Source organism: Tamandua tetradactyla, chromosome 2 (genome assembly GCF_023851605.1).
Source record: "Tamandua tetradactyla isolate mTamTet1 chromosome 2, mTamTet1.pri, whole genome shotgun sequence".
Classification (NCBI taxonomy): Eukaryota; Metazoa; Chordata; class Mammalia; order Pilosa; family Myrmecophagidae; genus Tamandua; species Tamandua tetradactyla.
Genome location: NC_135328.1, coordinates 17288583 through 17305501, shown reverse-complemented (window position 1 = coordinate 17305501; position 16919 = coordinate 17288583). Strand labels below are relative to the sequence as shown.

The 16919-nt window shown below is 35.9% G+C and overlaps 1 protein-coding gene across 1 annotated transcript in view; it reads left to right on the top strand.

The window, feature by feature from the left end:
• ERP44 (endoplasmic reticulum protein 44) overlaps window positions 1-16919 on the top strand; it is a 112174-nt gene that overhangs the window by 10581 nt on the left and 84674 nt on the right. The window lies entirely within an intron of this gene.

Below are 16919 nucleotides of genomic sequence, written 5' to 3'. Positions count from 1 at the left end.
AACTTCAGCCAGCCCATTGCAAGTTCATGCTTCTGTAATACCTTCAGATTTTGAAGGAGCTAAGAATATAGAAAAAGCTACTTTTTAAAAATATAGTCAAAGTAATTTCTTAGAAAACAGGTATTCAAATTGACTTCTTACTCAGGTTGTCTATATAACCCAGATTTTTACTATAAAAATAGATACTAATTCTTAAATGAGGTCTTTTGATCTGTTCACTATTAATAAAAGTATCACAGTGTTGTAAGAAACTTAGTTTTTGGTTTAACTTATGAATTAATGACTCAATTGCGACTCTGGTTTTGCATTGGAACTGTAAAGACTGCTACATTTTAAAGCATCCGTTACATTTTATTTGTTTCAGAAATCATTAAGCTTGTTTATTTAAATTTGCCTATACCTTGCTCTTAGAGTATTGTTCAGAAGTGATTTGAAGTATTTTTCTCTTAATGATAATTTGAAAGTATATTGGCTAAAGAGAAAACTTTTAGAAGAGTGTTTAGTTCTAGAGTCAGAGATCTGGGCTCAAATCTCAACTCTGCTGCTTACCTCTATTGCCTTGTATTCTAGCTTTCAAGCTGCTGGAATGCAATATACCAGAAATGGAGCAAGTTTACATGTTCTAAGGCTGTGAAAATGTCCAAATTAAAGCAAGTCTATAGAAATGTCCAATTTAAGGCATCCAGGGAAACATACCTTGGTTCAGGAAGGCTGATGACATTCAGGGTTTCTCTTTGAACTGGAAAAGCACATGGCAAACATGGCAACATCTGCTGGCTTTCTCTCCAGGCTTCTTGTTTCATCTGCTTCTTTATTGCCAAAGGTCTCTGGCATGGGCTGCCATGGTTCTTGTGGCTTTGGTGGCTCTGAAGCTTTTTCCAAAATGGTTACCTCTTAAAGGGCTCCAGTAAGCACTGCCACCTTCAGTAGGTGGAGACACATCTCCATGGAAACCATCTAATCAAAAGTTACCACCCACAATTGGGGTGGATCACATCTCTATGGATAATCAAAAAACTCCCACCCAGCAATGTTAAATGAGAATTAAAGGACATGAATCTTCTGGAGTATACCACAGATTCAAACTGGCACACCTTGTCTCTTAACTTCTGAGGAATAATACAGGTATCTGACTCATAGGAAGTGCTGTTATTTGCTTGGTACTATTATGACTTTGTGGGATAAAAAGGGGTGACAAGTATTATGTTTTCCTACTTTTAGATTTTAGTGTCTGGTATAATACCTAACACTGATTAAGTACTCAGTAATAATTTTGGTAAGTGCTATGGAAAAAAGAGAAGAGATAGAGTAAGGCGGATCAGGAATGTGTAGGGGAGTTAAACAGTTTTTAAAGCATCCTTGAGAAGGGGATGGAGTTGGTAATTTTGTACCCCTTGCGGAAAACGCCTTCCAGGAGCAGCATTAGTGCAAAGTCTCCAATGTGGGAGTGTCTGGGCATCTTCAAGGATCATCAAAGAGGATGGTGTGGTTGGCATACAGTATATAAGATGCAGAATATTAGAAGATGAAGTCAAATAGCTAAAACACATTTTGCAAAACCCGTCCTTACCCTTACTATGTACACTGTTGATGTTTCCTTTTTTACAGTTTCACAATTTTGCTTTTTATTTCTAGCTGCTCTAAGGTACTGGAGGCTAAAAGAAATATAAATATAATGATTCAGCACTCATACTCATTTATTAAATCCGAACTTCTCTGTATAACTCCACCGTCACCTTTAATCTGTCTCCCACTCTTTAGGGATATTTGGGCTATGTCTATTCTAACTTTTTCATGTTGGGAGGGGCTGTCTATAATATGGGATAGGAGGATGGAATTAGTTGATGTTCTGGAAGGGCTGACCCCTCTGCATTTCAGGACTTATCTGGTTCAGGGACATATCTGGAGGTTATAGGTTTTGAAGAGTTACCCTAGTGCATGGAACCTTTGTAGAATCTTGTATAATGCTCTCAGTATTCTTTAGGATTGGCAGGAATGGTTTTGGTTGGGGTTTGACAAATTATGATAGGCAGTATGATAGGTAGCAGGTCTAACTGAAGCATGCATAAAAGTGACCTCCAGCGTAGCCTCTCAACTCTATTTGAACTCTTTCAGCCACTGATGCCTTATTTGTTATACTTCTTTTCCCCTTTGTTGATGTTTTCTTTTCTTCTATTCTGTGCTCTATTTAATTATTATTTTTTTAAATGCTAATCTTACTCAATAGTGTGAAACATCCTAATGGGGTGGCTGATAATATTGATCTCCTCAGCCCTGGCCCAATGGCCTCTGCTGGGAACACCTCCAGTGTGCTCTAGTATGCTAAATTAAAAACATAATTTTCTGCATGTGGCATTATAGGTCACAATGTGCAGTATGAAATACATTGTGAGAACTTAAAATGTTAAAAGATTTTCTGACATTTTTTTTATTCCTAAAAGCATTACACTTTCATGTTATAGAAAAGATAATGAAGAAAAAATATAGACACTAACCACTAATAACATTGTAGTTTGTATCCTTCCAATCTTTTTTGTGCATATTTGAATGGAATTTTAACAATAATGTGTATATTTTGAGCAAGTTAAGGTTGGACTCCTGTAAAATTCTGGTTAGTGGTAGACCACTGTTTACATGGAAATACAGAAGGAAAAAATAACCACATATGTACATGTGCTTCACTCTCTTAGAACTTGAAATTGACTCCTAGCTTAACTGTTTAACTTTCAAAAAGTTATTTAGTCTTTCTGAACTTCCACTTTCTCACCTAAACAAAGGGGAATATTGACCTCTCTTGCTAAGTTCTGGGAGCTCTATATGAGACTGAATGTGTCCATGATACCCTGTAGCACTTAAACTTTTCTGGCTTCTGCCAAATAGTAGGTGCCCAACTAATGCTGTTTGTGTGAGTCAGTGAATGAATGAATTATTGAATACATATCCTTTTATTGAAACTTTCAAATTGTCCATCCAACAGTATTACAGTTATGTGCACTGATGTAACAAACTGACATGACTTAGTTTTCAGCCCCTGGTATCTCTGATCCAATAATTACATTGCCATTATTATACTAACAAAAGCAGCTCACACATGTGACTAATAAATGAATACTTATCTGTGTAGGTTTGTTTTATAGCTGTACTTAAATTATTATTGTACTTATACTTATTATGTAACGATGAATATAGTTTATGAAGGCAATTGTATTTTGCTGTAGAGACTCCTGGTTTTAGAATTAGTAGAGATCTGGGTTGAACTCTGTTCTGCCACTGGTTTGGACAAGTCATTCAGTTTATTTGAGTCTTACTCATTTAACAAATATTTGCATTTTAACCACATGCCAGGCATTGCAAACTTTCAGTTTCCTCATTTGTAAAATAGGGATAGTCATAACCCTACTAAAGGGATAGTATCTGTGTTTGTAAACTAAATATAAGTTATTGTTAAGTTGAGATATTTTGCATCCTTCAAACGTATGTTTATACCTGGTTTCTCTCCCCAAAAGGCTAAGTATATAATGTACATCCCCTTCAGGGGGAATTGATGCATTATGGAAGTAGTTCTGGGGTCTTGATTTCTAGGATAATTGACAATACTTGAAAGTAGAGAGACCTTGAAGCTTGTAAGATCTGGGTTTATTCCTGGCTATACCTCTTTGTAGTTGTATGATATTAAATAATTTACTGATAATTTCATTAATCTTTCTGAGCATCAATTTTTCTGTCTTAAAAGTGGGGATATGTTTTGCAAGGTTGTAAGAATAAGGTATAATATATATGAAGTCCTTAGCATCGTGTCTAGCATATAGGAGATTTTTTTTTTTTTGGTAAGGTAATGAATAGAGAAGTAAAACTTGTCAGATCCAAGGCATTTTTGCTTCATTTGGAGTCATCATTGTAAAAATGGAGAAAAGTACCTTGGAGGAAGATCACGCTTACGCTGACCATCCTTCTGAGCTTGTAATAGTTTTTGGACCCTTGAAATTGAGTGAACAGATGAGACTTTTTATTTTGAAAGTCTGATTCTAAATGTTAATGATTTCTAAAAGTACTTATCAACTTGTCTCTTTCCCCTGCTAAGATATGACATAGTCTTATCAAAATAGTGACAAATGTAATTATGATTGATAAAAAATAAAATTCTAACTTAATGTATATTTTTACTTTTAATACAGAAGCAAAAATGTAAGTATATTTCTGAAAGTTGTATAAATGAAAGTAGGTAAACATGCTTTATCCTCTGCTGTTTGAAAAGTGTCATTTGTACAATATAGAAAGGCATCATTTCTATTATTTTGAATACTCAAAATCATTCAAAAATACATCCCTGGTTATTGTTGTAGTTGACTAGATATTTGGAAAATGATGATGATTCTTTAGAAACATATAAATCTTTCTTCAGTTGAATTCAGTAAGGGAAGAGTAGAGTATTCCCTCAAATTTTTGGTCACTGAAAAGACACAAAAATAAACTCTGGGTGGTGCGATGGTGACTCAGTGGCAGAATTCTCACCTGCCATGCTGGAGATCTGGGTTCAATTTCCGGTGCCTGCCCATGCAATAAATAAATAAATAAATAAATAAATAAATAAAAATTGTTAGAGTGTGGAAGATTTCAAATTGTCAGTTATGAGATTTCATTTGTTTCTGTAAACCTAATTTACGTGCAATATAGTTATCCCTTAAATAACTTCCAGTGGGGTTTAAAGTTATTTATACATAAGGATGCATAGTATCTACTTTTAGTAAGTTTTGGCATTAAGCTAAATCTGTTTAAATTTGGGGATAGAGCAGATCATTTTGAATTTAGATTCTGTGATGAAGATATTTGGTAAGAACATGTTGACAGAAAAGATAATTTATGACAGTGGGTATTTAACTTGGATCAAGAAAAGCTCATCACATGGTCTTGCTGTTCTAATTTCATTCATACTTGTACAAAGAAGTAGGAGGATAAAGTAGGTTTCCCGTCTACAACACTTAGGTAAAGCTATAGAGACCTCCTGGATATATACTGATTATTATTTTGAACAAAATAAAGATTTAAAGTATATAATAAGATGGCCATTCAAGAAATACCTTTTAATTCTGAGAATTATCCATCTTGTTGTAAAATCATCAGCTTTTCATTCTCTCTTCCTAATTTAAACTGTGAGGCATAGAAACCATCTCAACTAGATGTAGCTGAAATAGTTAATTGTATGTAAGGTTTTGTGTTTGATTCCTTAGTGAAAGACTTTCTTAGCTTAATTTATTTGGGAAAGATTCATTTGTACAGTAGTATCTTGCTTCCCTGGACCATCATTCGTTGTGCTTTCTAGTACAAAATGGATTATGATATTTAAAGAAATTAGAGAGCTTTTTTTATATTCCCAAAGATGATTTGCCAACAGTCTGCCACTTGCTTTGAAATATTACATTGAAGTACTAAGTTACTAAAAATTGCTGAATATTGTAAAGATGGGATAGAGAATGTTTCCTTAATGGGTTTAAATGCACTTTTATTCAGATTTTCTTTAAATGGTTTGTAGTTTATGGAACGAATAAGAGATTTTTCAAGGTACATTTCCTTCCAAGAGAAATACAGGGCTCATGTATTTTTATCAGAGTTTGTTAACTTATTTTCAGAGACTGGGGTAAATCATATCAATAAGTCATTTTAGGTAAGTAAAGCCAACAACATTAATACAAGCCAAAAGTTGTGTGATTGTATGTGTAGAACAATTTTTTTTTTTTGGTCTGGAAATCATTCAAAAGTATACAGAAGAAGGAAATGTTCGTGGAAGTAATGTGGGTTCAAGGAATATGTTGTGTGCAACCTGCTGTCAAATGTTCGGAGTAGATAAATGGATTAATGGAGAGATAGCTAGATAAATAGATAGACGATAGATAGATGGAATGATATGGCAAAATGTTAAAATTGGGGTATCTGGAGGTGGGGTGAGAGGATGTTGGAGTTCTCTGTATGGAACTGTCCTGTAAATTTGAAATGATTTCAAAATAAAAACTAAAAGTAAGTGTTAAAAAAAAAAGTCTAAAGTGCAAAAGTATTCAGAAGCATTTCTTGCTTATGTTAGGTTCTGAAATGCTGTTTGTTAATTATTTTGTTCATAAGTCTACTGTGACCCATGATACATGGATTTCATCTGTTGGTAGCAAGCAGAACATATGTAGTTTGTGTGATTTGCATCTGTGAAAACTTTTAAGTTTGTAGATTTTAAATTTGAAAACAGAGAAGCTGCTGTATATATGTCTGCCTTACTAGAGGCTATCAAACATGATTTAACTTTTTTTGTGATGACTGTGATGCATTTTCTAGGTCATAGAAAAGCTGATTATAAATTATACTACCTTCTGCTCTTAACCCTGAGGCATTTCATACTGGTAACTATTCCATTCCTTCTTGAAATGCTTTTTTCTGGTTCTTTTATGCTTCGGTAGTTTATTTGTCTTCTTTTTTTTCTCTCTCTCTTGCTTTTTCACTGGTAGAAAAAGGGAGAAAAGGCCTACATTTAAGGAACAAAAAAAGGAAGGAGGTAAATGTGAATATTCTCTAACATACTGTTAACATGGCATTTCTCCTTTCCCATCTTGACATTTAGTCGTTTTAATTCATGTTCACAGCTTTAACTAATGCCCTTTTACAGATGGGAGTCTATTGGGAGTCTGATAGTGCTTCAGCTAGTTACTTTCTTGGTGCTTTGGTCCTGGGTATGAAAAACTCCCTCTGCTGGTTGGTGGAAGGCACCTCATTTTCCATCAGCCATTTTCCCATTGATTGGGGTAACACATGTAACTGATCTGCCCAGAAACTTACTTTCTTTTCTCTAAAATAGTGTCTTCCCCTTTCAGTTCTGCCATTTGTCTAGATTTGAATGAAGCCTTATAATTTTGACTCATTGTACTTTTCAACCCTTCATTTTTTTTTGTCATCATGACTTGTCCTTTCTTTCTTTTTTTTGCATGGGCAGGCACCAGGAATTGAACCTGGGTCTCTGGCATGTCAGGCAAGAACTCTGCCTGCTGAGCCACCGTGGCCTGTCCTCTGTCTTTCTTTTGAAATATCCCCAAATTTACCTCACCCCAGTTCAGGCCCTTGTCGCCTTCCCTGTATTGCTGTTTCATTCTCTTAGCTGACCTGTATAATTTAATTCTTCTCAGTCTTTGTTGTAGAGTATGGTCCACTAATCTTTCTGAAGTTTGAAATCATTGTGCTCTTTTGTTACTCAGAAGCCTGCCATGGTCTTTCTTTGCTGCTGCAGTAGATATAGAAACCCCTCTACCTGGCTTTCAAGGATGTATACTCACTGTTCTACACCTTACTTTTTGCTTTGACAGTATATCTTGGAGAGCTTTCCATTAGTACATAGAGAGCTTCCTCATTTTTTATTTTTATAGTGGCATAGTTTTGATATTTTATAATTTATTTATCTAATCTCTTGTGACTATTTAGATTGTTCCAATCTTTTGCTATTGCCAATAAAACTGCAGTGGATAACGTTATATGTTCATCATCTTTGTCTGTTTTTACTATTGGAATAGGATCTTTTTAAAAGAACAATTTATTGTGGTAGCATATATACAGCACAACATTTCCCATTGTTACCACTTTCAAGTAAACAATTCAGTGTGTCGGTTACATTCACCTTCCAGAGCTATTGTGCCAGCTATTTCTGTTTTTTTTTTTTTTGCATGGGCAAGGATCAGGAATTGAACCAGGATCTCTGGTATGGCAGGCTTCCATCAGCTATATCACTATTTTCACATTTTGAAAGTATTTAAAAGCATTTATATTCTGTTCTGAAAGTACAATTAAATATTTTTTTATTGTGTGAATGCTGATTCTAAAAATGGAAAACTAAGGGACAGCATCATTTAGAATATTATAACTATAAAAATATGTTTCTGCAGAACCAAGTAGAATGCTTGAACCTGTAGAGAAAGAATTGCAATCCTAAATCATCAAACCTATTTTAATCCAAGAAGGATATTAAAAAATATCAAAGTTCTGTTCTTACCTTACACTCCGTCAGTTGCTCAAAATTATGTCACATTTAGTTTGCTTCAAGCATGGACCTTTTACAGCTTTTCTTCCTGTATTCTCTGACTCTCTTTTTCCTTGATGTCAGAATATGGAATGCTTTCTTTTTATTGCCTATTTCTAGGAATGCTCTGTAGTTTAGGGACATTACCCTTATTGATACATTTTCTCAGTATTGTTGTTTTTTTTTTTTTTAAACTTTTATGATTTTGCGTTATGATTCATGATTAGAAGGGCCTTCCCCATACCAAGGCTTGAAAGTAATTTTCACATATTTTCTTCTGATACTTTTATGGCATCGTTGGAAACATTTAACTCTTTAGAATATATTCTAATGAGGATTTGGTGGATGCTTTTTTTGGGGGCAGGGGCATGGGTCGGCTCTGGGAGTTGAACCTGTGTCTCTGGCATGGCAGGTGAGAACTCTGCCACTGAGTGGTGAGAACTCTGCCACTAAGTGGTGCATGCTTTTTTTAAAAAGCATTTTTATTGAGAAATCTTCACATACACACAATCCATACATGGTATACAATCAGTAGATCATAGTATAATCACATAGTTGTATATTCATAACCATGATCATTTTAAAAACATTTGCATCGCCCCAGAAAATGAAAGAAAAACTCATACATCTTTTACCACATACCCCTCCCTCTCACTGATCACTAGTATTTCAATTGACCTAGTTTTTTACCCTTCTCCCTCATTTATTTATTTTTTATCCTTCTTTTTCAATCATCTGATCATATGCTTGACAAAAAGAGCATCAGATGCAAGGATTTTACAAGCACATGGTCACATTGTAAAAGCTATGTTGTTATACAGTTGTCTTCAAGAATCAAGGCTACTGAAATACCATTCAACAGTTTCAGGTACTTCCCTTCAGCCACTCCACTATACCATAAACTAAAAAGGGGCATCTATACGATGTGTCTGAATGACTTCCAGGATAACCTCTTCAAACTGTTTGAAATCTCTCAGTCACTGAAACTATTTTGTCTCTTTTCTTTCTTCCCCTTTTTGTTCAAGAAGGCTTTCTCAATCCCATGATAATGAGTACTGGCTTGTCCTGGGAGTTCTGTTCCCTGTTGCCAGGGAGATATACACCCCTGGGAATCATGTCCCACAAAGGGGGAAAGGCAGTGCCTTCACCTGCCGAGTTGGCATAGAGAGAGAGGCCACATCTCAGTGACAAAAGAGGTTCTCTGAGGGTGACTCTTTAGGCATAATTATAAGTAGGTGTTCTAGTTTGCTAGCTGCTAGAATGCAATATACCAGAAACAGAATGGTTTTTAAAAGGGGGAATTTAATGAGTTGTTAGTTTACAGTTCTAAGGCTGAGAAAATGTCCCAATTAAAACAGATCTATGGTAATGTCCAATCTAAGGCATCTATCCAGGGAAAGATACCTTGGTTTAAGAAGGCTGAAGAAGTTCAGGGTTTTCCACTCAAGTGAGAAGGCACATGGTGAACACAGTCAGGGCGTCTCTCTCAGCTGGGAGGGCACATGGTGAACATGGCGTCATCTGCTAGCTTTCTCTCCTGGCTTCTGATTTCATGAAGCTCCCCGGGAGGTGTTTTCCTTCTTCATCTCCAAAGGTCGCTGGCTGGTGGGCTTTCTGCTTCTCATGGCTATGTCATTCTTCTCTGCTCTCTCTGGATCTCTTTCTCCAAAATCTTTCCTCTTTTGAGCCTCTTTTATTGCTCAGATGTGGTCTCTCTCTCCAGCCAACATGATAAGCAGTCTCACCACCCTCCCCCTCTCTGCATGGGACATGACTCCAAGGGATGTGGACCTTCCTGGCAACGTGGGACAGAGATCCTGGAATGAGCTCAGACTCAGCATCAAGGGACTGAGAAAAACCCTAGAATGAGCTGAGAATTAACATCAAGGGATTGAGAGAACCTTCTCGACCAAAGGGGGAAGTGTGAAATGAGACTGTCAATGGCTGAGAGATCCCAAACAGAGTCGAGAGGTTATCTTGGAGGTTATTCTTATGCATTAAGTAGGTATCACCTTGTTGTTCAAGATGTAGCGGAGAGGCTGGAGGAAACTGCCTGAAAATGTAGAGCTGTGTTCCAGTAGCCATGTTTCTTGATGATGATTGAACAATGATATAGTTTTCACAATGAGACTCTGTGAATGTGAAAACCTTGTGTCTGATGCTCCTTTTAGCTACTGTATCAACAGAAGAGTAGAACATATGGAATAAAAATAAATAATAGGGAGAACAAATGTTAAATTTAGTTTGAAATGCTAGTGGTAAATGAAAGCAAGGGGTAAGGGGTATGGTATGTATAATCTTTTTTTTCTCTGTTATCGTTTTATTTCTTTTTCTGTTGTCTTTTTATTTCTTTTTTCTAAATCGATGCAAATGTTCTAAGAAATGATGAATATGCAACTATGTGATGATATTAAGAATTACTGATTGTATATGTAGAATGGAATGATATCTTACTGTTTTGTTTGTTAATTTTTTTAATTAATAAAAAAAGTTAAAACAACAAAAAAAATGTTTCCTCTTTTATAGGACTCCAGTAAACCAATCAAGACCCACCCATATGGGGGGAGACATGTCATCACCTAATACAAGTTAACAACCACTCTTGACTAAATCACATCATCCAGGGAGATGATCTGATTACAGTTTCAAACATACAATATTGAATAGGGATTATTCTACCTTTATGAAATGGGATTTTGATTAAAACATGGCTTTTCTAGGGGGCATACATCCTTTCAAACCAGCACAGTAGGCTTAGCTTCTCTCTTGCAGAAATAAGTTTCATAGAGGTGAACGGGTGAACCCCAAGGTTGAGGTTTCAGCCTGTTGAATTGGTTGTCCCCACTGCTTGCAAGAATATCAGGAATTCCCAAATGTGGAAGTTGAATATTCCTCCTTTCTCCCCGTTCTCCCAAGGGGACTTTGCAAATAATTTTTTAATTCTCTGCCCAAATTACTCTGGGGTATATTGGGTCATCACACTAACCTATACAAATGAACAAAATCTCATGCCCTATTCAAGATTCCATGTACTTGTGTTGCTCAACTAAACTGACCATACAAGTTAAATTAGGTTATATGCTACCCAAAATATAAATTTGGTACATGCTTTTTTTAATATATATTTTTCTCAGATGATTACCTATTGTTCCAAAACAGCTTACTGAACTGCTTATCTTTTCTCTCTGATTTGAGCTATATAAAATCCCGTATGTATTTGGAATTATTACTGGACTTTCTCCTCTGTTCTTTCTTTTTTTCCTGTTTTAACTTTTTTTTTTTACAATTACTCCTAGTCGTTTTTATTAAAAATAATCTTTAGTTCTTAAAGTCGTGTATTATTCTTTTTTTTTTTTTTTTTTTTTTACTTCTAGCTGCTCCAGAATATAGGAGGCTAGAGGAAATAAGTATTCTTTTTTCATCACAATCGACTTTTTTCTTTTTTATGAAGAATAACATGTACAAAAAAGCAATTAATTTCAAAACACAGCACAACAATTAGTTGTAGAAGAAAGTTCAGTTTCGTATGGGCTACAAATCCACAATTTTAGGTTTTTACTACTAGCTGCTTTAAGATACTTGAGACTAAAAGAAATACCAATTTAATGATTCAGCAAACATATTTGTATGTTAAATCCTGCCTTCTCTGTTGAACTCCACCATCACCTTTGATCTTTTTATCCCACTCTTTAGGGGTATTTGAGCTATGGCCATTCTAACTTTTTCATGTTGGAAGGGGCTGTCAATAATATCGGGTAGGGAGATGGACTTGTTGGCCCCAGCCTTAAATGACTGGGAGTCCTGGTCTTTGACTCGCAGAAATAAAGAATTGAAACTCGAGTAGAAGTTGGGAGAGCAAAGTGATTTATTAAAAGCAGCAAGTAAAAAGAGGAAGAAATGCGTCCTAAAGAAGGAGGGGCTCAGTTGGTAAAGAACCAGACTGGCCCTGATTACAGTTTTAGTTTAGAATTTTGGGGGGCTAGCTGATGGTAATATTGTGCACAAGTTACTAGGGGGCTTTCTTGGGGTTTTTCCTTTGTGGCTTTGTTTTTTTGCTTTCATAAGATGTTACTCAGTTTAATTGTTTAACCATCATTAACTGCGGAGTGTTCTGACTGCAGTTTGGTTAAGTTAACCATCTGTTAAAGGTGGTTCTAGCCTCCTGGGGTGACCTTGGGGTGGTTTTTTTTCCCTATCAGGTAGATTCATGACTTCCTAACTACCTAACAGAGCTAGCTAATGTTCTAGAGTCTGGGCCCTTTTCCTGATCAACATTTAGAAGGAACTTACCTGGTTAAAAACAACAACTACTTTGGATATTTTTATTTATTATATTATTTGTATAAATTAACTTAGGGAGGCTTGACATCTGTATGATGTTTTTCTATCCATGAAGATGGTATATTTTTCCAGAAGTTTAATTATCCTCTTAAGTCTTTTGGGAGTGTTTTGAAGCTTTTTGTCCTCTACCCCCTCCCCCATTTCTGGTTAAATTTATTCCTAGGCACTTTTCACCTCTTTTGTCATCATTATAAATAGGGTCTTTTCTTCCATTACATATTCTAATTAAATTTTGTTTATATTTATGAAAGTTACTAATATTGTATATTAATCCAGTACTCTATTACCATGTAGATTCTTTTATTGTTTGTAGTATTCTTTTAGTTGATTTGTCTTGGGTTTTCCATGCATCATAGTATACTATTTGCAGAGAATGGTGATTTTACCTCCTCCTTTTCAGTTTTTAGAGCTATGCTTTTTTTTATTCCTAATTGCTTTGTCTTATACCTCTAAAAATTGTTTAAAAATGTTAAATAATGGTGGGCGGGCCACGGTAGCTCAGTAGGCTGAGTTTTTACCTGCCATGCGGGAGACCCAGTTTCAATTCCCATTGCCTGCCCATGAAAAAAAAAAAAAAAAGTTAAATAATGGTGACATTAGTAGGCATTCCTTGTCTTGTTCTAAATTTAGTGGTATTGCCTCTAGTGTTTCCCCATTAAAAATGGGGAAATTAAAAATGAGTTTGGTTTTTGAGCAGAGACAGATATAAATAATAATAAAGTCATAACTTTATTACTATTTTAAGTCAAGAATGATATTGAATTTTTCAGCTGTCTTTCCAGTATCTATTAGAGATGATATCAGATCTAACATTAAAATGTCATTTAGGTCTCTTTCATTCTTCATTTACTTGATCTGTTATTGGACTGAGAGAAGTGAATGAAAATCTATTGCAGATTCATTTCTCTTTTTTACTTGCTTCTCCCATAATTTCTACTTCACCAATGATGCAGCTATGCTATTTCACAAAAAGGTATTCACATCTGTTACAGTGTACTTGAAAATTGTACCTGTAGATTTATAAAGTTCATTTTTTTGTCTTGTTAAATTCTTCTTGACCTGTATTCCACATCTGGTAAGTAAGATTGAGATGCCCTAGCCTTTCTCATTGTTTCCTTTTGCTGGTATAACTGAATTCATTTTTAAAAATTTTCAACCTTTTGGAATCTGTTTTAGTTTGCTAGCTGTCAGAATGCAATATACCAGAATCAGAATGGCTTTTAAAAAGGGGAATTCAACAAGTTGCTAGTTTATAGTTCGAAGGCTGAGAAAATGTCCAATTAAAACAAGTCTATAGAAATGTCCAGTCAAAGGCATCCAGGAAAAGATTCCTTGGTTCAAGAAGGCCGGTGATATTCAGGTTTCTCTCTCATCTGGAAAGGCACATGGTGAACACAGTCACAGTTTCTCTCTCGGTTAGAAGGGCACATGGCAAGCAAGGCGTCATCTGCTACTTTCCTGGCTTCCTGTTTCATGAAGCTCCCTGGGAGGCGTTTTCCTTGTTCATCTCCAAAGGTCACTGGCTTGTGGGCTTTCTACTTCTCACGGCTATGTCATTCTTTTCTGCTCTCTCTGAATCTCTTTCTCCAGAATGTTTCCTCTTTTATAGGACTCTGGTAAAGCAATCAAGACCCACCCAGATGGGTGGAGACAGGCATCACCTAATCCAGTTTAACAACCACTCTTGACTAAATCACATCATCCAGTGAGATGATCCAATCACAGTTTCAAACATACAATATTGAACAGGGATTATTCTACTTTTATGAAATGGGATTTTGATTAAAACATGGCTTTTCTAGGGGGCATACATCCATTCAAACCAGCACAGAATCACTTCCTTTTATGGGTATGCTTCTTGTTTTCAGTGTAGAGTTGGGTTTTACTCTGTGATCCGATATGAAAACTTTTAATGGCTGAATTAAACCCATTATAGTTACTGATATGGTAGATGATTTAGTCTTAATTCTGTCATGTTATTTTTTCAGTTTTTATGGTTTTAAAAATGTCTTTCACTATGTAGCCTGGTTTTTAATTTATTTTTGGGGGGAGGTAGTTCTTTTGATATATATGAAGCTTTATTTTTCTTATAGTGCTATTTTTCTTATAACTGATAATTACTCGATATGAATCATTCTACATAATTCCATAATATTCATGTTTATTAAAATACTACATTATCATTCCCAAATATTCAGGGTATCACTGTAGGATAAATTCTATAGCTCTTCACAATATGACCCCAACTTAACTTTCTAACTTTATCTTCCATTGATGCACTACATGAATGTCCATAGTCAGTATTCACTGCTCATTTATTTTATTCATAGAAAATTCTCCACTCGTATAATCCATGCAGTGCTCTCTGCCTCTTTCCTGCCCTCTCTGTAATTTTTCTGTCCTACTTTCTGTTAGCCTTACAGTACTTGCATTTTGTGTGCTACCTTTTTATGCATGGTCATGAAACTCTCCCTAAGTAGATTGCAAGGTCTTTGAGGCCAAAATATGCCTTTCAGTTCCCTGCGGGCCCATCCTGTTCAGTGCTTCTATCCCCATAGGTTCTCATCCCAGGTCTGCCATGAGCTTGGGGAAGAGCTGGTGGGCATGTTCTTGGTGAGCTGAAGATGATAGGATTGTGATCAGTGTGTAGAAGGGAAAGGTGAGAAGATATCAGTCTATAAGGCAAACCTTTCTGTTGGTACTGCTATCCAATAGTTTGGGTTGTCCTGTAAGCTCTCTTTATAGCAAGTTTTCACTTGGAAGCTGACTACTTATTCTGCCCAGGATGCGGTCAGAGTCCTACACAAGGTGGAAGAGGGGGGGTATTTCATAATTAAAGTAGCCCCCCTTTCGACTTGCTAGTTATGCTAGTTTGAAATTGTTATGTAACCCAGAAAAGCCATGTTCTTTCCTAATTAAGTCTTTTGGAGGGCAGACCTATTTTTAAGGTGGAAACCTTTGATTAGATTGTTTCCATGAAGATCAACCCAGTCAATTATGGAGGGGTGACCTTTTGACCAGTTTACTTCCATGGAGATGTGACTCACCCAATTGTGGGTGTGGCCTTTTGATTACATGGAGATGTTACTCCACCATTCAAGGTGGGTCCTGATTAGTTACTGGAATCCTTTAAAAAGGGAGACATTTTAGAAAAACATAGCTGCTTTGGTGCCTAAACAGAGACATTTGGAGATGCAATAAGGAAACACCCCCAGGGAAGCTGTTTGAAACCAGAAGCCAAAGGACCACTAGACACTGGCCATGTGTCTTCTCAGCTGACAGAGGTGGTCCTTGACTTTCTTAAGTCAAGGTATCTTTTTCTGAATGCCTTAGTTCAGACATTTTTATGGCCTTAGAACTATAAATTTGTAGCTTAATAAATCCGCTTTATAAAAACCAACTAGTTTCTGGTATGTTGCATTCTGGCAGCATTCATAAACTAAAAAGTAACTTTAAATAATTACTATTTTGGCCTAAATAGCTAAGGACAGGGAGGAGTAATAATATGAAGCTAAATAATAATCCAGATAATTTATAGCTAAGTATTTGATCATTGCAGTTTATGGTTCTGTTTTTCAGTGCTTTCCTTAAATCTTATAATGTAGAAAACAAAATTTTGTAGCCTTTACATTTGAAAATTTGTTTGACTACTGAGAAGATTCCGTTTAGAAAACTGTTTAACCTTACATAGACTCTTTCTCTGAAAACTCTGCTGTTTTGAATTACTAAAAATAAAATGTTCATTGGAGCTGCTACAATCGTTATACTTGTTAATAAATGGAAAAATTATGCTTCTCCTCCAATAGAGAACATAAACTTGCTTTTTTCTCCCTTTTTAAATCAAATTTACTAATGGGTATGGTATTTTTTTTCGTGGTCACTCTCTTAATTTGATTGTGAATTGATTTGTCACTTTTTTACTCTCTAATTTATACTAAGACAAGCCAAATTATTTTCTTAAGGCTTCTTTTAGGAGTGGGAAGTGTCTGGAATTCTTGCTGTATGAGGAATTATCTTTTTTTTCTTATTTTAAAGTGGTTCTTTTCCTATTATAATTTGAGTTCTAGGTTCTAAGTAAGCATATCAGAAAGTGCCTACTCCTCTAACTGCAAAATGAACATTATTCATGGCCTCTTCCAGCTTTAAATAGATGGGCTTTTACAGTCTCGTAGAATTATAGAATCCTAGGAATCAAAGAACTTTAAAGCTAGGTTCAATCTCTTTGTTCCTTGTGGTAGTTAGATTCAGTTGTCAACTTGGCCAGGTGAAGGCACCTAGTTTTGTTGCTGTGGACATGAGCCAATGGTACATGAACCTCACTTGTTGCTAATTATATCTGCAGTCCGCTAGGAGGCGGGCCTGCTGCAATGAATGACATTTGACTTAATTGGCTGGTGCTTAAATGAGAGAGCACAGTGTAGCACAGCCTAAGCAGCTCAGCATTCCTCATCTCAGCACTCGGATGCAGAAAGAAGTCACCCCAGGGAAAGTTGTTGGAACCCAGGGGCCTGGAGAGCAGGCCAGCAGAGACCAT